This window comes from Protopterus annectens, chromosome 14.part0, assembly GCF_019279795.1.
Source record: "Protopterus annectens isolate FY-2018-M chromosome 14.part0, PAN1.0, whole genome shotgun sequence".
NCBI classification, from domain to species: Eukaryota; Metazoa; Chordata; order Ceratodontiformes; family Protopteridae; genus Protopterus; species Protopterus annectens.
Window position 1 is genome coordinate 323,472,195 of NC_056748.1, and position 20,134 is coordinate 323,492,328.

At 37.7% G+C, this 20,134-nt stretch overlaps 1 protein-coding gene across 1 annotated transcript in view; it reads right to left on the bottom strand.

Annotated features, from left to right (window-relative positions):
- TACC2 (transforming acidic coiled-coil containing protein 2) overlaps positions 1-20,134 on the bottom strand; it is a gene marked incomplete in the record, with an annotated part of 1,481,681 nt that overhangs the window by 1,172,126 nt on the left and 289,421 nt on the right.

Sequence of the window (20,134 nt, forward strand, 5' to 3'; positions counted from 1 at the left end):
TTTATCTTGTGGATTTTACTTCGTGAATTAAACTTCATTTTTGTGCTATTCTGCCATTGTTTCTTTTTGGATTTGTGCTTTGTTTTGTAGCGTGCTGCTTTGCTTATCGCTATGTTTTAACACTAAGTCTATTTTCATTGTGAGACTATATTGCTTTGTTTAACAGATGTCTATTAGTGTTTGTGCTATAAAATGTAAAATAAAAGTTTTAAATGAAATACAAATAATCATTGTAGATGTAAAGCAGTAGTCACATTACAGTGTTTATGGTAAATGGGGTATAACAGCCAAGTAATGGGACATTGGAATGGCTGCAGGCGGAGGGCTGTGTATGGGGGCCCCATTTGACCATGATTTTGTGAGGGGGAAGGGTGGCAAATTCAGATAGCCCTGGGTGGCACAAACTCTAGCTACGCCACTAATCAGTAGGCCATGGAGAATGACTTTTGGAAGTCCTAGCAAACTATAATTTTCTTTTGCTAAGATAAGAATACTGCCTACCATTAAATGCCTTACTTTTACCACAAAACCCACATACTGCAAGTCAGCAAAAACAAAATCCTAAGGTTCATCATCTTCTCCCTTGCCAGTGAACATCACTGCTACACATTTAAAAAATGGTTACTATTTACTACAGGGTTTGGGGCCATATGTCTGTTCTTCAGTTTGCATTTGAAAGTTGGTATCCCACAATTCCATTGGAATGGACGGGGTTAAATAATTTTGTATGCAAATGTTATGTTACTCAGCATACAGATTTGTACCTATTTTTCATGAGCCTTTGCCCAGATTTTTGATGTTTCCAGCTTTAGAGGTATGGCCCCTACTGATTACCACATCAACGGCAACTCCCTAAGCATACAACCTGTGGTGACAGACCTGGGTATTCAGGTTGACCACAATCTCACATTCGACCATCATGTATCACAGTGATCAGAAAAGCCTTTCACTTGGTTCATCTCATAAGTAAAGGGATTGCATCCAGAAAAATGGAGGTTATTACATCTCTGTACTCCTCGCTCATTAGGCCAATAACTGAGTGTAACACCCCGTTTGGTATGCACCTCTCCAAACACCTGCACCAACTAAAAAGGCCACAGAAATACCTCACAAAGAGAATCCATGGCCTCCAACACCTGTCCTATGCTGACAGGCTCAAAGCACTATCACTCTACTTGGTATTGTACAGACAGGGCCGGCCTTAGCTGATATGGCGCTCTAGGCGAAGTAGTGCTCTGGTGCCCCTTAAGCCCTGCCCACACCATACTCATAAAACATCCCTATCAGCCACGCCCACAGGTAGGCCAATACCCAAGAAATTCACTCCAGTCATTTCCTTCAATTATTTAAATGTACAGAAGAAAAGATATTTCGTAATGTAGTTTAAACTGCAAGTAAATATGGAAATTTCCTTTAATAAAGTTGCTTTACCTGCTGCTCCTTCACACACACTTTACTATAAAAGTCATGTCCTCAGAAAATAGAAGCCCATGTGTCTTGTTCCAAAAGGTTGCCCTTAATTTAATTTAAACAGTTTAATTTACTCTGGGGTAGGCGAGCAAGCCTTACAACTCAGTGAAAGTAGAATTGTAACCTCTCTCCTCCCTGCGTACAGTAGCTTAAGCTAGAATATCACAAACACAGATAGCCATTTGCTTAACAAACAGTACAGTTTCACAGTTAAAACAGACTTAGCACGAACAGTAAACTTCTCTGCCATTGAAACGTCATGAAAACCCACATTTATAGAAAATACATCTGGCCAGTGGAGGATTAAGTTTACTTTTGGGCTGTTTTTAAAACAGACTCCTTGCACACATTTTTAGGACCATGCATACATTTGTTCTTTGATTCACCTTCCTGATTGCATTAAATTACATTCCTTATATAATATAGCACCACTTTGTAGAATGCGTTTTAAATTTGTAGTTCTAAACATTCTTTTAATAAGCAATGAAACAAAATGTATAAACCAACAATGACAAGACTACACATTTCAGAAAATTTCAACCATTAGAAAATTCCAACCATAAATGGCCACTCAGACTTCTGTCATTACAATCCACTAATATTATTCACTACACACAATCTCTGCAGAAGAGAAATCATCTCAACAATTCCACATTAAAGAGATCTATAACTAATGAAAATGTTGCCTCCAACAAACAACTTTACATCTCAATGCTTCAATGGTTACTTTACATGTTATACCAAAGGGGTAATTTACCTTGCATTTTGCACAGAATAGTTTTCCTTTTATATAGGAAAAATTGAAATAATTGAAGCAAAGGATCTATGAACATAATTATGAGATCAGTAAAGAGAAGACCACAAATGCCCTTTATAAACATTCTATGGTATGTAGACAAGCACGGTTTAAGTTCTGGCTTCTGGAACAGGTTGTATACCCTGAGAGGGGTGGGGACTGGGAAACTCGCCTTGAATTTCAGGACTTAATGTGGCAGCTTAAACTAAATGCCTGTGCAGCCTCCAGGCTTAAATGAACATTATTCCATCATCCTTGCATTAAAAATGAGAGCCTTAAAACTTTAAAAATGAGAGCTTTAAAACTTTTAAATTACAACTATATATATATTTTTTCTATATATATTTTTATATATTATTTTATGTATCATTTTGGTATAATCTGTTTTCACTGATATTATGTGTAGTTAATTGATGGACAAATAGGGATTGTTTTGTGATGTAATTAATTAAGAAGATTATTTAAATGTGAAAATGGAATTTTTATTCATTCTGATGAAGTTCCTGTGAGGAATGAAAGTGGTTAATCTTTGATTTCTGAATAAATCTATTATCCACAGTGACTTGGAGTTGTTTGTGACACAAACTTGTGCCTTTGGAAGTATTTTGCCTTTTGAGGCCAGTGTGCCAAGACTGAGAGGTTTGGTTATTGGTGTTTCTTCACTCAGTCTTTTTTCACCTCTTTTTTTGTTTAAAAGTCTGGAATTCTCTGCCTCCAAACATAAAAACCACCACTAACACTTCTCAATTCAAAAAAATGCTTAAAACTCATTTATCTAAGACATTTGCTCCTGCTCTAATCCTGGGTAGAAAAATAACCTTCATTTAGAGCCATCCTCAGCACTGTAATATTTTTCTGCTCTGTATACTGTATTTTTGTCTTTATCCGCGATGGTGGTGCTGCGGTAGCATTGTCGCCTCACAGTAAGATGCTGTCCGGTTCGACTCTCAATTAAAGTGTCTTCTGTGTGGAGACATGCGTGAATGGGCGTACCTTTGTTGAAAGTTGTGCGTCAGGGCTGGCAACTCGGTACGTAAAAATCAAATGCCAATCATTAGCGGATCGGAGTTCCGCTGTGGCGACCCCTAATCAGGAAAAGCCGAAAGTCACAACACTGTATTTTTGTCTTTATACCTTTATTTAAATCTGGCATTATCACTGATAATACTATACATCGTGTTACTGTACAAACTGTAAAAAAAATGTTCTGTGCAGATGTAAACATGTTGAATGGTCTGTTCTATATCTTTGTACATAATTAATGTCATTATTATATGTACTATTCTGTGCACTAAGAACTCTTGTATAATTTCTGTATGTATTAATGTTGGAGCTTTTCTTCCCAGGCCTTTGCTGAAAAAGGACATCATTGCCATTCAGATTTTCCCGTAAACAAATGTAAAATAAAATAAAAAATAAAGAAAGAAAGAAACTAAATAAGAACTATGTAGGAACCGTGAGCCACAGAAGTAAACAAGAACTATGTACAAACCATGAGACAGAAAACTAAACAAGAACTATGCAGGAATTGCCAGCTAGAGAAACTAAACAAGAACTAGGTATAAACCGTGAACTACAGAACTAAACAAAAACTATGTAGGAACGGTGAGCTAGTGAACTAAACAAGAAGTATGTAGGACTCGTGAGGAACTATGAACTAGAGAACTTAAACAAGAACTATGCAGGAACTATGACATAGATAATTAAACAAGAAGTATGTATGAGCCATGAGACAGAGAACGGAACAAGAACTACACAGGAAACATGAGCTAGAGAAGTAAATAAAAACTATGCAGAAACCACCAACTAGAGAAGGCAAACAAGAACTATGTAGGAATTGTTAGCTAAAGAACTAAACAAAAACTATGTAGTAACCATGAACTAGAGAAAATGAACAAGAACTATGTATGAACCATGAGCTAGAGAACTAAGCAAGAACTACATAAGAAAGATGGTACATTAAAAAAAGTCTTAAAATGAATTGCAAACATGAATTAGAAAGATAAAGTAATAAACAAAAGGAACTTTAACTTCTGAACTTTTTTTTGCATTACTCCTCACTCCCCAAACCCCCCACCAGTGCCACCATACCTGCCAATTATTAGCTGCATGGATGTATCATTTTTAGCTTATGGGTCCCCAGTATTACTCTTAAGGGGCTGGAACCACACCAGTGGCAGGCTGGGCATGAAGAATGGAGTTGTGCACCATGCAGCATCACAAACTCTGGTTCTGCCCCCTTCCCCCAGTACCTCAAACTATTCACATTGCTGCTGGCATGGTGTAAGAAAATGCATTTGCTTACACCAGCCAATCGGTATACTGCCAAAGGAAATAATTGCAGGACATTGCAAATAATGGTTATGAACTAATTCTTACACTATAGTAAGGCATTTGCTGAAAAAGTGAAATCGAGGTTAAAACTTAGGATTTTTTGTGGCTTTAAAAGCTTAGGGAAAACATGCACTTTGGCAATGTCACAACAAACGACCACTGAAATAATTGGTTATTTTCCATTCAGAACTCTAGTCCAACAGCTCTTACAGATGCCAAACATTTTTCATCAAAAATGTTGCGTTATTTCTGCAACTGCAGTATTTACCTTATAGCTGTATATGGTTTATTTGCTCAGTTACGCCATTGCTAGCAAAAGTATCCAATCAGTGCAAATGGACTTTTAACTATGTTTATAAGGATCTACTTAGTAAATACAGTTACACACACACTTTATGTCTTATGCAGAAACTGTTTAAAATTACACACACACACACACACACACACACACACACACACACACACACACACACACACACACACACACACACACATATACACACTTACCTTCTTTGTAAACGGCCACATGCGGACACACAGATTAATCCAAAACTTAGCTAAAGGAACCGCACGCTCAAATTTCACTCCATAATGCAGAATTCATTTAGATCCATGCTGACATCGTGACGCACACATATTCCTCCTTAAAGGAGAAGACTTGTACCGTGTAGTAAAGAACGTTTTTTTTTTTTTTTTTTAAATTGTTGAAGCCTACTGCTGCATCTGTAAAAGTGGGCAGGAACTCGCCCCCCCCCCCCGCGCTTTGGTTCTAGTGCCCTTGACTTAGAGACAGGGCACCGAGGAGAGTGCAAACTTTATGGCCTGCCTGAGAAAAATACCTAAACAAAAATTGCGCCCTTTACAAGGCTGGCCTGTATGGCACCCTAGGCGGTTGCCTAGTTCGCCTATGCCTAAGACCAGCCGTGCATTACAGATTGCTCAGAGGTGATCTGTGTCTCGCCTACAAGGCAATATCAGACCCTGTCCTAGTAGAGAGGCTCCATATCTGTAAATTTAACTCCTCACGCATTACCCGCTTGAAAGGCCTAACTCTAATATGCAACATTAACAAAACCTGATGGAGAGACAGGTTTGTCTCCCAGAGGCTGCCCACTCGCTGGAATAGACTTCCCATACATGTCAAATAAGAGTACCTCACTGAACCTCTTCAAGCACAACCTTGATGAGTGGATGGGAAACCACAAATTTGTCCCAGGGGTTCCACCTGCGTCCCAAACTGAAAGGGGCAACAGATGGTGACTGATGTTTTTTTTTGGGAGGATAAACTTTTGGCTAGGCTTGTAAGGGCCCCAGAGCCATTAGCCTAGTAACCTCCTATGATCCTATGATAATAGTATTCTGGGTGAAGGAGAAAATCAGGATCTCTTCTTTCTCAATTTTACTTGAACTTTGTGGTTCAGGCCATTTCTCTACAAACTGGGCAATAAGTGATTAAAAGTGGAATAAGAAATTTATAGTACACAGAGAGTATAAAGCTTATTAAAGAGCTTACTTTTATTCCATAAATAACAATTTGAAAGAATGGAAAGGAGAGGATAGTATGAGGCAACTAGATATTGCAGATTCCCGGAAAGCTTTTTGTAACATCATAAATAGAAATGTAAATAGATATGTACTAATGTACACTTAAAGGAAACAAAAAAAAAGGTTTGATGTGGTGAACAAGGCAGTCAGAGAAACTAAGAAACAGGAAAAAAGACATTATAGAGAAAATATAAGTCCCATCCAACTATTACTTGAAGAAATATCATAAGAAGTTAGGAGCTCGCCAAGGATTAGTCGCACACAGTTTATTATTTTTATGTCTGGGTGCCCACTGGTGAAACACAACACTACCTGTATGTTTGAAGATGACATGAAAATAGGAGTTACAATCAACTTGGTAAACAATTTAAATTACAGAATATGTCAGACCAACCTGCACACTGGGTTAAGTTTAACAATATAGAATTTAATGCAAAAAAAACCTCCCTAAAAGTAATATACTTTGGTAAATTAAATAATTGCAATTAGTGATCATATTCTAGAAGAGTTGGAGACTGTGAAAGAGCTGGGAGTGTTGATAGATAAGACATTTTCTTTTGATCTGCACATTATCTACACATGGATAATGTCACTAAGTGCTGCTATGAACTAAAAACAATACAAATGAGCATCGACAGAAGGAAAGCTGCAGCACTTCTCCCAATCTACAAATCTATTATAAGACCGATCCTGGAATATGCAGTGGCCACTTGCACTTATAATAAACTAGAAACTGGTAGGAAAGAATCCAAAGGTGTTTCACAAGGCAGATTTACTCTGTGAAACATCCAAGTTACAGAGAAAGATTAAAAAAGCTCTCTCTTTTCACAATCAATGACAGACTTGTAAGAGAGGATTTATTTTTGATTTATAAAAGTAATAACAATGATATTTAATAAGAAAGTAATTTTCCTCTACACACTATAGGAATATAAACAAATTGATAATGGTTTCATGACCAAATTCTAACTTCCTTGCTATGATTTATCACATTATAGGTGGAAGGTGGTAGAATTTTCTACCATTGCATTTTATAAGCTTGAAATTAAATCCCTGCTGTTCTTTAAGAGTTAGATGCTTCAATTGTGGAAAGGGTGTTTCATTAAAGTCTGCTCCCTCAAATCAGGTTACATAAGTCATTTTATTATGTTTCCACAAAGTCTTTTTGTTATGCACAATAATATTCAGCCCCTTTACATCAATTATTTAATCACACAACCATCTAGTTTGCCCTTTTATCAGAAAAAAATATTATTTCTTGCCTGGGTGCCTGCTGCTGTACAATGTTTTTTTTCCTTGTTTTTCACAAATTTCTGCTGCTTCACTAACTCAGCTTTTACACATGAGCTAGCATGACATCAATTTATTCTGCATTCATTTTAAATTTTCAATCACAGTAAATTTTAATAAATATAGACTGAAACTACTAAACAGTACATAATCACAGACTCCTGTTTCAAGATAGAGCATCCAGCTCTCTTCATAAGGGAAGCAGGAACTGTGCATAAATAACAGATATCATATGATACAGCAGAAGCTAAACACGGGGAGGCATAAACTGTAAAGAAGGATATATAGCAATATTTTTAGATAACTGGAAGTTCTAAAGCCACAGCCTGAAAAATGTGGTTAGATTGAAATGGAACATATCTTCTCAATGTGGACCCCCTGCAAGACACATCAAAGTAAAAAAAGGGGATAAACACAGAAAAGACAGCCAAAGAAAATAAAAGGAAGGTAAACAATACTCATAATACAAAACAATGCTAAGATTTTAAATATATATTCTTTAATATACAAAAGGAAAAAATGAGGGATGGCATTAATTTAAAACTCAGAAAGATAAAGAACTGTTCAAACCAACTAAAAACTACTATGTCAAATCCAATGTATAGAAAAAGATGCAAGTGTTCAGAAACCAAAGTCAGATTAAAAATTAAGTACTGATTTAGAACTGAAGTAGAAAACAACTGAAGTACTGTCTTACCTAAATACAACCAATAAGGCTCATAAATTCCATTGTCAAAATTGTTTGATTAGCTTTCAAGAAGCCTAACTGCTGAAAACCCATTCTGACATGTTCTACCCCCCAACAAATCTAAATAATACATATACATAAATAGATTCTAACAAGAACATACAAGTTAAATGTGTGCTACAGTGTGAAGTGTGAACATTCTCACAAACAGGTAACAAGGTAGTATTCTATACTAATCAATAATGAGGTCTTGACCAACAACTACTGTGATGTAAAAGGAAGTAGCCTGGAGGACAAGACTCAGGAAGTTAGTTCCTCATCTGGAGGATCATCAAGGAAGAAGACCCTACAGGGTAGATTATGTCAGACCAGTCAGGGCTAATGTGTGGAGTTATGTCTGTTGGAAATATATATGGCAAACAACTGGATTCCGGGGCAGGATTAGGCTTTCAACCTCAGTATTTTCATACAGGCCACTTCCTGGAGGAGTGGGAATCTATACAATAACAATAGGTGCTGTTTTTTGGAACTAAAAGCCAAGCAAACATTTTGCATTGGTTTGAAACTAAAAGCCAAGAGGACAGCAATTTTCACTGTTTTGTGAAATATTAAATATAATGGAGGACTCTAATGTTTCTGAACTTCACTAAACAGATATATACACACAAATATATATATATATATATATATATATATATATATATATATATATATATATATATATATACATACATAGCTCATCCCTCATCCATCTGCATGAAAGGAACAAACAAGTGCCAAGAACTCTCCAACAATATTCACTAAACCAATTCCAGCACTCAAAAAGAGAAAAATAACTAATTTAAAAAACATCAAAAACTCACAATAAACCCAGAAAAGATTCAGGCTTTTTTGTGAGTTTTTGGTATTTATTAAATGTATTTTTTCACCATTTGAGTGCTGGAATTGCTTTGATATATATATATATATATATATATATATATATATATATATATATATATATATATATATAAACTATTTCTACTTAAAAATATTTATATAAATATATAAACAAACACACACACACACACATACACAGTGGATATAAAAAGTGTACATACCCCTGTTAAAATGCAAGGTTTTTGTGATATATATATATATAAAAAAATGAGACCACAATAAATCATTTCAAAACTTTTCTCACCTTTAATGTGACCTGTACAATTCAAATGAAAAACAAAAAATCTGTTAAGGGAAAAAATATAAAACATGAAAAACGTAAAATAAGCTGGGTTGCATAAGTTTGCACATCCTTAAACTAATACTTTGTTGAAGCACCTTTTGATTTAATTACAGCATTCAGTCTTCTTGGGTTGGAGTCTATCAGCATTGCACATCTTGACTTGGCAATATGTGCTGACTCTTCCTTGCAAAAGCACTCCAAATCTATCAGATTGAGAGGGCATCTCTTGTGCACAGCCCTCTTCAGGTCACCCCCACAGATTTACTATTTGATTTAGGTCTGGGCTCTGGCTGGGCCATTCCAATACTTTAATTTTCTTCTGGTGAAGTCATTCTTTTGTTGATTTGGATGTATGCTTGGGGTCACTGTCATATTGAAAGGTGAAATTCCTCTTCATCTTCAGCTTTCTAGCAGACGCCTGACTGTTTTGGGCCAAAAGTGACTGGTATTTGGAACTGTTCATAATTCCCTCCACCTTGACTAAAGCCCCAGTTCCAGCTGAAGAACAGCAACCCCAAAGCATTAATCTGCCGCCACCATACTTCACAATGGGGATGGTGTTCTTTTGATGATGCAAAGTTTTGTTTTTGCACCAAATGTACCATTTGGAATTGTGGCCAAAATGTTTAACCTTGGTCTCATCAGACCATAGCACATTTTCCCACCTGATTTTGGGAGACTTGATGTATTGTTCTGCAAATTTTAGCCTGGCCTGGATGTTTTTCTGTGTACGAAAAGGCTACTGTCTTGCAATCCTACCCCATAGTCCAGACATATGAAGAATATGGGAGAGTGTTGTTACGTGTAGTACACAACTAGTACTTGCCAGAAATTCATGCAGCTCCTTCAGTGTTGCTGTAGGTCTCTTGGCAGCCTCCCTGACCAGTTTTGGTCTTGTCTTTTCATCAGTTTTGGAGGGACATCCAGTTCTTTGCAACGTCACTGTTGTCCCATACTTTCTGGACTTTCTGATGACTGTCTTCACTGTGTTCCATGGTATATCCAATGCTGTAGAAATGTTTTTGTACCCTTCTCCTGACTGATACCTTTCAGCAATGAGATCCCTTTGATGCTTTGTAAGCTCTCTGTGAACCATGGCTTTTGCTGTAGCAGGCAACTGAGTAAATGTCAGAAAAATCCTACCAGGACAGCTGAACTTTATTTGGGGTTAATCAGAGTCTCTTTAATTGATGGCAGGTGTGTACCCAAGAAGACTGAATGCTGTAATTAAATCAAAATGGTTATGTGATTAAATCAAAAGGTACTTCAACAAAGTATTAGTTTAAGGGTATGAACACACAGCAAAGTATTAGTTTAAGGGTGTGCACACTTTTGCAACCAGCATATTGTATGTTTTTTTTATTTTTTCCCTTAACAGATTTGTTTTATTTCAATTGAATTGTACAGGTTATAGGTCACATTAAAAGTGGGAAAAGTTTTGAAATGATTTACTGTTGTCTCATTTATTATATCACAAAAACATGGCATTTTAACAGGGGTGTGTACACTTTTTATATCCACTGTATATATATTATTGTTGCAGGGCTAAAAGATGGACTTTTATTGAGTGTAGGAAGAAGCGAACTACATAACACTAACTTTGTATCTTTCTATGGTGCTTCTCTTGCAGTCATGGGGTTAGTACATATATATATATAACATATAAGCAATGAGGTATGACGTCAGAGCCCCACATCAGGCTGTATATGTAAAACAAGCATTTAGGACTTCTGTTTTGCATTTTTTTTCTGACTGCAAAAGGAGGCTGTGTACTTTCCTGTTATGATCAGAATTTTCTTGCAATGATTTGCATAATCAATATGCCAGCATTGATACAAAGGCACATCAACTGTTGATAACATACATATGTTTGTGTTTATACATACATACTACTTTGAAATGCCGAAATTCCAGAATGCAGACAGTCATATGACCGACATTCAGAATCTCGACATTTCGAGTACATCCATTGAAAGGAAAATAAAATTTCCTTTAAACTGCTAGCGGGGCTCTGCAGTAGGATCCGCCTGTAACTTTAATATACCAACTCCGAGATCGCACTACAGTGAAGGAATGGAAATCTTTCCATTCCACACTATAGTGAGATGCCGGTTTTACATTGTTGGTATTCCGAATGTCGGCCATATGGCTGTCAGCATTCTGGAATTTCGGCATTGTGAATGGGACCCATATATATATAGATAGAGATATATATATATATATATATATATATATACACACACACACACACATATATATATATATATATATATATATATATATATATATATATATATACACACACACACACACACACACACACACACACACATATATATATATATATATATATATATATATATATATATATATATATATATATACACACACACACACACACACACACACACACACACACACACACACACACACACACACACACACACACACACACACACACACACACACACACATCCAGATGCCATGCCCTTACTTATACATTGTGCCACCTAGAAGGATTTTCTCACTACCATGGACACGTGATCAAAGTTTAGGGGGACTTGGAATTTAGCTATGCCATTACTTAAAAGGAGGTAGTTAACCTTGGAAAACTTCTTAAAGGTTCTGGGGTTTGATGTGAGCTCAGCAGCCATTACATTTATCCGAAGGGTGACAGATTTGTGATCTGAATTCTCAAATTCCTTACCACTACATCTACCCTTAAGGGAGTGCTGTCACTGTTGTAATTTGCAGGGGTGGTCATCTTCCCAAAATGTATAATTATGCATTTTTTGCATTGAGTTTTGGGTCATGGTTCTAGCACCAGTTGTTTGTGTGTTTCAGACCTTCCGGGAGGATATCTACATCTTTGGGGGTCTCAGTGATTGCACCCAACTTGCAGTCTTCATCAAATTTGGTCAGCCAAAGGCTCTCTACATTTGTCTTTATTTCAGAGAGTATATTCCAAACAGGACAGGTACTAGCACCAAGCCTTGTGGGACACCACTAGTAACAGGCCTTTTGGTGGATGGGGATTCTCCCACCCTAATTTCATGTGTCATTTCTGTAAACCATTTGGCTATCCATCGGGTGACATAGGGATTTATGCCTAAATTTGTGAGTTCATTTACCATACTCGAGTGAGGTATTATGTCAAATGCCTTTGCCAGGTCAATGTAGGCAGTATGTACCATTTTGCCTTTGTTCATAAGTTATAGTGACCTTCTCGAACAAATCCACCAAGTTAACATTGGCAGGACCTGCCCTTGATGAAACTGAAATGGAATGGGTCTAGTGTTTGAAGATTTCCTGTGTCTTTGTTTATCTGGTCCATAATAACTGTTTCTTTGGCCTTGGATATAAGACTAGTCAAACGTATGAGTCTGTAGTTTCCTGGGTCAGTTAATGGTCCACCCTTGTGTAAATAGATAACCACTGCAGTCCTCCATTCCCTAAGGATGAAGCCTGTCTGGAGGCTGTGGTTGAACAGAGATTCTAGTTGGCCTGACAAGTCATGTTTCAAGCTATTTAGGAGGCATCCAGAGATATTACAATGACCTACTCATGCAGTGTTTTCAGCTCTGGAGAGTGCACTGAGCACCTGCTCTTGGGGGAATAATGGTAGAGTATTTCTGGGGGAGGGGGGACAGGAGGGCTGAAGGGTGAAAATGGAGCTAAAGTTGTTGTCCAGCAAATATGCTTTATCACCCAGTTCAGTATAGGAAGTTCTATTTTCTATTAGTTCAGCACACCACTGGGTGTTCCCTTTAAGTTTGCTTACATACCTGAAAAAGTCTTACGGTTATCCGTAATCTGGGAGTCTATGTTTGCGTTGAAGTTGACATTTGTAGACTTGATTAGTCCCCTGAGTTGCTTGTTGAGACTGATGAGGGAGGTTTTTTTGGGCGGGGGGGGGGCATAGCCCTTCCTGTTTTGGACAGAAATGTCTTTCTTTTGTTGTACAACATACCTATACTGGGGATCCAACAAGGGCGCTTGTTTTTGGAGTTTGTCCTACATTTATTTTAGCTTAGCACTGCAGTTTCTATTCAGTTATTTACATGCTTATACAGAGTTTCAGTAAACACTGACACATAGGCCACAATGTTCTCTGAGTTTGGGGGGGGGGCTTGAATTTAGCTATGCCATTGTCTAATAGGAGATGGTTAACCTTGGAAAACTTCTTAAAGGTCCTGGGATTTGCTGTGAGTTCAGCCTTTATATTTATTTTGAGGGTGACTGTTTTGAGATCTGATCTGATCAGTGAGAACATTATACAAAGGGGGAGTGCAATGTTCCCTCATATTTGTCAGTATTAGATCCAGGATATTTGCCTCCCCTAGTAAGTGTGCAGACTAGCTGTTCTAGGATGTTTGCAATGATAAAATCTAGGAATCTTTGAGCCTGCATGTTAGTGGCTGTGTACATATCCCAGTCTATGGTGGGATAGTTCAGATCACTCATGAATATGGTGTTGTGCTGAACTTTGAGTGATTCCAGTACATTCAAATATATGGTATGGTTTCCTGGGTCATATATGGGAATATATAGCCAGCAAGGATATGGCAATGGACTTTACTTAAGGTTAGTTGAACATGGACTGGATCAAGCATATCATATTGTTTGACCAGTCTTGAAGTGCACTTACTTCATATGTAGACTGATACACCTCTACCTCTTGTCCCTTCTTCTGCAATACCTGGTCTAAATATGGGGAAGGCATTATAGCCTTGGTATACTGACTCAGATATGAACTCACCTTGACTAAGATTGACCCTTTTGCTTGACTCTTTACGCAAAGAGCTTAACTTAAATCATTTCCATCTCTAGGTACTTCTTCAACTTCTGGGCATCCAATTGTGTGCGACTGTTCATGAGTCTACTAATTTCCTTGTCAACTTGATATTGAATAACTTAAAGTAGCTTGTTTAGACAACTTCAATATTCAGGTCAATGAGCATTTACAGAAACATCGATTGCATTATGAAGGGTTTCACATTTGCTGGGGTCCTCTGTTACCCTAAACATGGACATATATTGCAATTGTTTTTTTGTCTACAGCAAACCACTTCTCCTTTCCAGAAGCAGAACTATATACTGATTTTGGTTATTGTATATTTATTAACCAGGCTGGTGAATCGTTCCAAGGTCACTCTTTTCAGTCACAATGCATGGCTAATGGCAATATTAGATGCATATGGGAATACAGATGAACATGAAGCAAAAAACATAAGGACATTAGTGCAAGACTCCAGGACAAAAGACAAAAACACCTGGGAGGACAAGGGTCCAAATCAGGGACAGATTTCAGATATTGATCTTAAAAATGTAGAACATTGCTAGAATGACAGGTTTGTATTGGTGTGCATTTCTAAAGGAATAAACATCCATAATGCAGCCAATACTCCACATTATTCTGCTTAAAAATCATCACTAAATTTTCAAAGTGAGAAGAGAGTACAGACTGTCTTTCACTGATGGAATCTGCTTACAGTAACCTCCTTCAAATGTAACCTCCTAAATTTCACTGTCCAGCAGATCTTGCTTCTGCTGTGTATACTGAACATCAACTGTTTTGTTCATATTGTACATATAAACCAGAAATGCCAGGGAAGTTCTGTGCAGTTTTATGGCTGTGAATTCTTCTGGGTCACAGATGATCTACAGGATAAAACATAAATCAGAAAAGTTCAAACCATACAAGTGTAATCTGGGGATGGTTCAAGTTATTAGCTTTCACTAAACAATTTCAGAGCACAGTTGTGAATGTCAGAAACAGGAAATGGTGTTTTTTTCTTAGGGCTACTGACTATCAGGTAGGAAATTATTGTTTTGAAAGCCAGTCAGAAACTGGAGAAGGTGCAACTTGGATGGAATGGATTGGAAAGAATTACCCTTCACTCATAGCCGGCCTTAGGCATAGGCCAACTAGGCGGCCGCCTAGGGAGATGCTCTAGCAGGGGCACTTTTCCAGTAATCTGGAAGGTGTAGGTAGACCAGGATGGAGGCACCAGGCAGTGTTGGCTGGGGGTGCTGTGGAGACCTTTTGTCTAGGGCACCAGTTGACCGAAGGCCATGCCTTCCACACAGAATGAGACGTAAACAGCAATTTCTAAAGAAAAATACATTTTTTTTAAATTTTATGATACTTTGTTTTTCCAAGGGCATTTTAAAAGGAACTGTACTATGGGAAACTAAGACAGTACAAGACAAGGCAAGAATTAATTATATTAGAAAAGGAGGAAAGAGAATCAACAGCATAAGGTCTTTGGAAACTCAAAAAGACATTCATGGGAGCTGAAATAAAAGTAAAACAGGAAGACAGCTGCAAAATAAAGAAAAACACGACACAAGATGATTTACTCCATGCTATGGGATTAGATAGGCAGAATAAAAGCTAGGATACACAGCTGTAAAAGAAAATAAAAAACATATGTCCCAGAGGGTGACTACAATGCCAGAAAATGACTAAGCATACTGTGTTCCTTGGAGAAAAGGCTAGCCAGCCAAGAGGAAGGAGGCAAACAGAAGAGTGAGTAGAGAAGAAATGAATATGCATGTCACTGACTGTGGCAGTGATATAGCTTCTCATGGATTTAAGACAGATTGGCAAATAGAAGGTATGTGGTCAGAAGCTGGCAATGAAGGAAGGGCTTGATGCTTTAAGACAGCACCTCAGCAGACGTTTACAGTGCCACACCCAATACATTATTAGCATGCTGTACATAATTAGCTGTTGGCAGAACTTATGGTAAATGAAATGTAAAACTATTTCTTTAGTTCTAATCCAATACCCAGCCTTGTGTGAGCAATAAATGGTAACAGAATCTGACCACACCCATGACAACTGAAATCCAGCATAAAGTCTGAACTAATTAGTTAGAACTTATAAAATCCCCTAGAAATACACCCATACAAGTTAGAAGTTCCTTCACAGCCTACTGTTGAACTATACAATTGGCGGACAATTTATTAAACTTCATTTAGACATTTCAGTGAAACTATTCTTTCTGTAAATGATAATTGGGTAATATGCATAAAAACCTGCTTCTCTGGGTGGGTGGCTGCTACACCCACCACAACTCCTGCACTTAACATAATGAGTTCTACAGAACCAAGTCAATGAAACAACTATATAGTACACTGAAGGGACCCATTACAATGTAAAAGAATCCTTGTTCCTACAGCACCATAGTAAAAAGATTTGTTTTTAGCATTCACAGACATCATCACAATCATGACATCATGACAGCGAACTGGAAATACAAATGTCAAAAATGTGTAAAAGCAAAACTCTTGTCCTCAAATTAAAGAGTATTATCTCCATCTTATTTGATATATTTAACTATACAGGGTATAAATTGTATTATTAAAGTTACACTGAAAGCAAACTATATGAATAGTACTAGACTGCAGCTGCCTAAATAAATGTCAGACTTTTTTGGAAGGCTGTGTTTGTCTGAAATATTCAGTCAGCCAACCAAGAACTACTAAAATAATGTTGTGAACTTCATATCAACAATCCAGCATTCATTAATCTGCAATACATTTACTACATTTTTGTTTTCATATTTCTTGAGGTCATAGGTACGTAATTTCAGCTGTCAATTGTATAACCTAATGGCCATCATACTTATAGAAAGATACTGAGAATGAGTGAGAGAGAGAAAGAGAGAGAGAGTGCACTCACAAGCGAGAGACAGACAGAGGGACAGACACAAATAAGCTATATAGCTATATCTATTATCTATATCTATCTAGCTATCTATATATATATATATATGTGTGTGTGTGTGTGTGTGTGTGTATATATATATATATATATATATATATATATATATATATATAAAGAATCACACACACACACACACACACACACACACACACACACACACACACACACACACACACACACACACACACGCACACACATAAATATAAAAACACGTACATTATATATCAATATTATGTTTGAAGGACGCTAAGGGGAAGCTGGGTGGAGTTGCATAGTTTAACTGACATTGTATTAGCTCCTACATTAACATCATACAGACATATGCTTTTAGATAAAACCGGATTAGTCATTTCCATTCAGAACAGGCAGAGGTCATCTCTAAGTAGTCATTAAGAAACAGAATATAATGACAATTCCTGATGATTTTCTTAACAGTCTGAATTTACCTGCCTTATGATTTTCTAATAAGGAATCATTGTTTGCAAGTTCCTTCATTTGGCTTGTTTGAATGCAGCACTGTTCAACAAGGGTCATAGCATGACATATAAAGTGGTGAGAGGTGGCTGGGAGAAGTCATCATTTAGACAGCCATCATGGATGGTCTGCACTTTTTTTTTCTTTTAACCCAATAATCCTTCATACACTCACTTCTACAAGAGAAAATAGAACATGTAATGGGATGTCCACACTGGACATTCCCTCAGGTCTACAAAATAATGTAAAGTAATCCTGCTCACCACTCAGGAAGTACAGAAGGTGGTTTCTCCAGTCACCACCATAGAAACAAAACCATTCCCATGTGCTCGCTGAGGGTGTACAACTCTCCTTTCCTCCAAAAAGACATGTGAGTGGGCCAAGCTTATCAGGTTAAATATAAACCAAGCTAGGTGGAAGGTTGCTTTAACAGTTATTTGAAGCCAGAAGGTGTTTTTTAGAATGGTGCAGTGATATTCTCTGTTGGGTAAAACAGATATGCAACAGCAATTTTTTTCAAAGTGCTTTATTATGCATTTATGCTAATGGATGAGTTAAGTTAATCAAAGGAAAGCCACATTCTAACCTTTGGGTGAGCATGCTTTTGACTAATGCTACCCTGACTTCATGGGGAAAGGTGATTTACCTCTGAATAGCATGGCTTTAATTGATAAGTCTGCTCAATATAAATGAAGTTGACTAAACAGTCTCAGTGAAGTCGGAGGTAATGGTGTGAGGACTGTTGGAGTATCTTGTTCACATTTGTGTAAACAGTGCTGATATAAACACTGGAGACCTAAGGCTTTCCAGTCAGCTAATATTGCCATTTTCTCCTTGAATCTAACGCTCTTGAAAACGCCCTATAAACAGCCACTAAATAGAAAGGTTTAGCTCTACAACCTATCACTCACTTTCGGTCAGCTTTTGCTATCATTCTCACTTCAAATTCACGAACTTTGCAATGAAGCTGCCAAATTTGAACTAAAATAAACACTACCTGGGTCGACAAAGTTATATCATTCTCACTTCAAATTCACGACCTTTAAAATGAACCCACCAAACTTGAACTAAAATAAATGCTACCTGGGTCAACAAAGTTATCGATATTTATAGAGAAGTGAGGGCAGATTTGACAAATGCTTACATGTAGTGCAGTTTTGAGCAGTAGGCACTTAAGTAGAGCAATCATGTCAAACCAATTTCCTTGTGTTGCAAATGCTTGCAGCAACTGAATTTAAAAAACAAGAATTGTTTTGTTAAGAAAATTTTAGCAGCAAATAAATGGTGGTGCAGTGGGTGGTGTTGTCACCTCACAACAAGAGGTTCCCCTGGTTTGATTTTCAGCTGTGTTGCCCTCTGTGTGGAGTCTGTATGCCCTCCCTGTCATAATTCGATTTCCTTCCACAATCTAAAGGCATGCATTAGGTAGACTTCTTCTTCTTTCAGCTTTTCCTGGTTAGAGGTTACCACAGTGGATCACCTGTCCGCTCATGATTGGCAGTGGAGTTTTACAGTGTTGAGTTGCCAGCCCGGAGCCCAACCTTCTACAGAAGGCACACACATGCACGCACTCACACCTAAGGCCAATTTAGAGTGTCCAATCCACCTACAGCAAGTCTTTGGGATGTGGGAGGAAACCAGAGCACCCAGAGGAAACCCACGTGACCACAGGAAAGACATGCAAACTCTGCACAGAAGTCACCCCAGCCGAGAATCGAACCGGAGAACCTCTTGCTGTGAGGTGGCAATGCTAACCGCTGCACTACTGCTGCCGCCCCATGCATTAGGTAGACTGGATGTTCTAAACTGGCCATAGCTGTGAGTATGCATGTGTGTGTGTGTGTGTGTGTGTGTGTGTGTGTGTGTGTGTGTGTGTGTGTGTATGTGTATGTGTTTGTGTGTGTCTGAAAGAACAACCATGGCAGGGCTATCCACTTGGATGTGTGAACATTGTCTCTACATGATTGCTGCTGCTGAAGTGACACCCTAACCCCATATGCAAAAAAATGGGAAAAGTGGCTATGGATGGATGGCTGAACAGATTTAAAATAGATGCCTGTAGTGGATATTTACATTGCAGATATGGGAATTTATTTGGCTACAATATAGATGACTTTTTCTTTACATTTTCTGATGTGGTATGTATTCTTGTCCCCTGGAACTTGAGGGGTTTTTTTTAATATTAATTGTAGAAGTAGTCATTATGCCTGCAGTTATATAAGGGATCCCTTTGTTTCCACAGCACTATTTTTTTGTAAACACATTTGTTGTATTCATTGGCTGGGTCATCAGGAGATTTATGGCCTGAATGATCAGTGCTGTGGTCTGATAGTAACCCTGTTTTTCATCATTTTCATTTTTCATCATATCTGCAAAACAGAGCAGAGTATGCTACTAATATGTGCTACAAAAGTACAGTAAGGTTTACAGGGGTTTTACCATTGAAAAGGAAATGACAGCACTAACCGACTGTAAGGCCTTAGGTTTCTTGTGTTCCAGTCTGGTCCCCCACCCCTTCCCATTTCTTGAATGGCTAGTTTATTGTTTGAAGGGAGTGGTTTCTGGGGCTGGTAAGAGAAG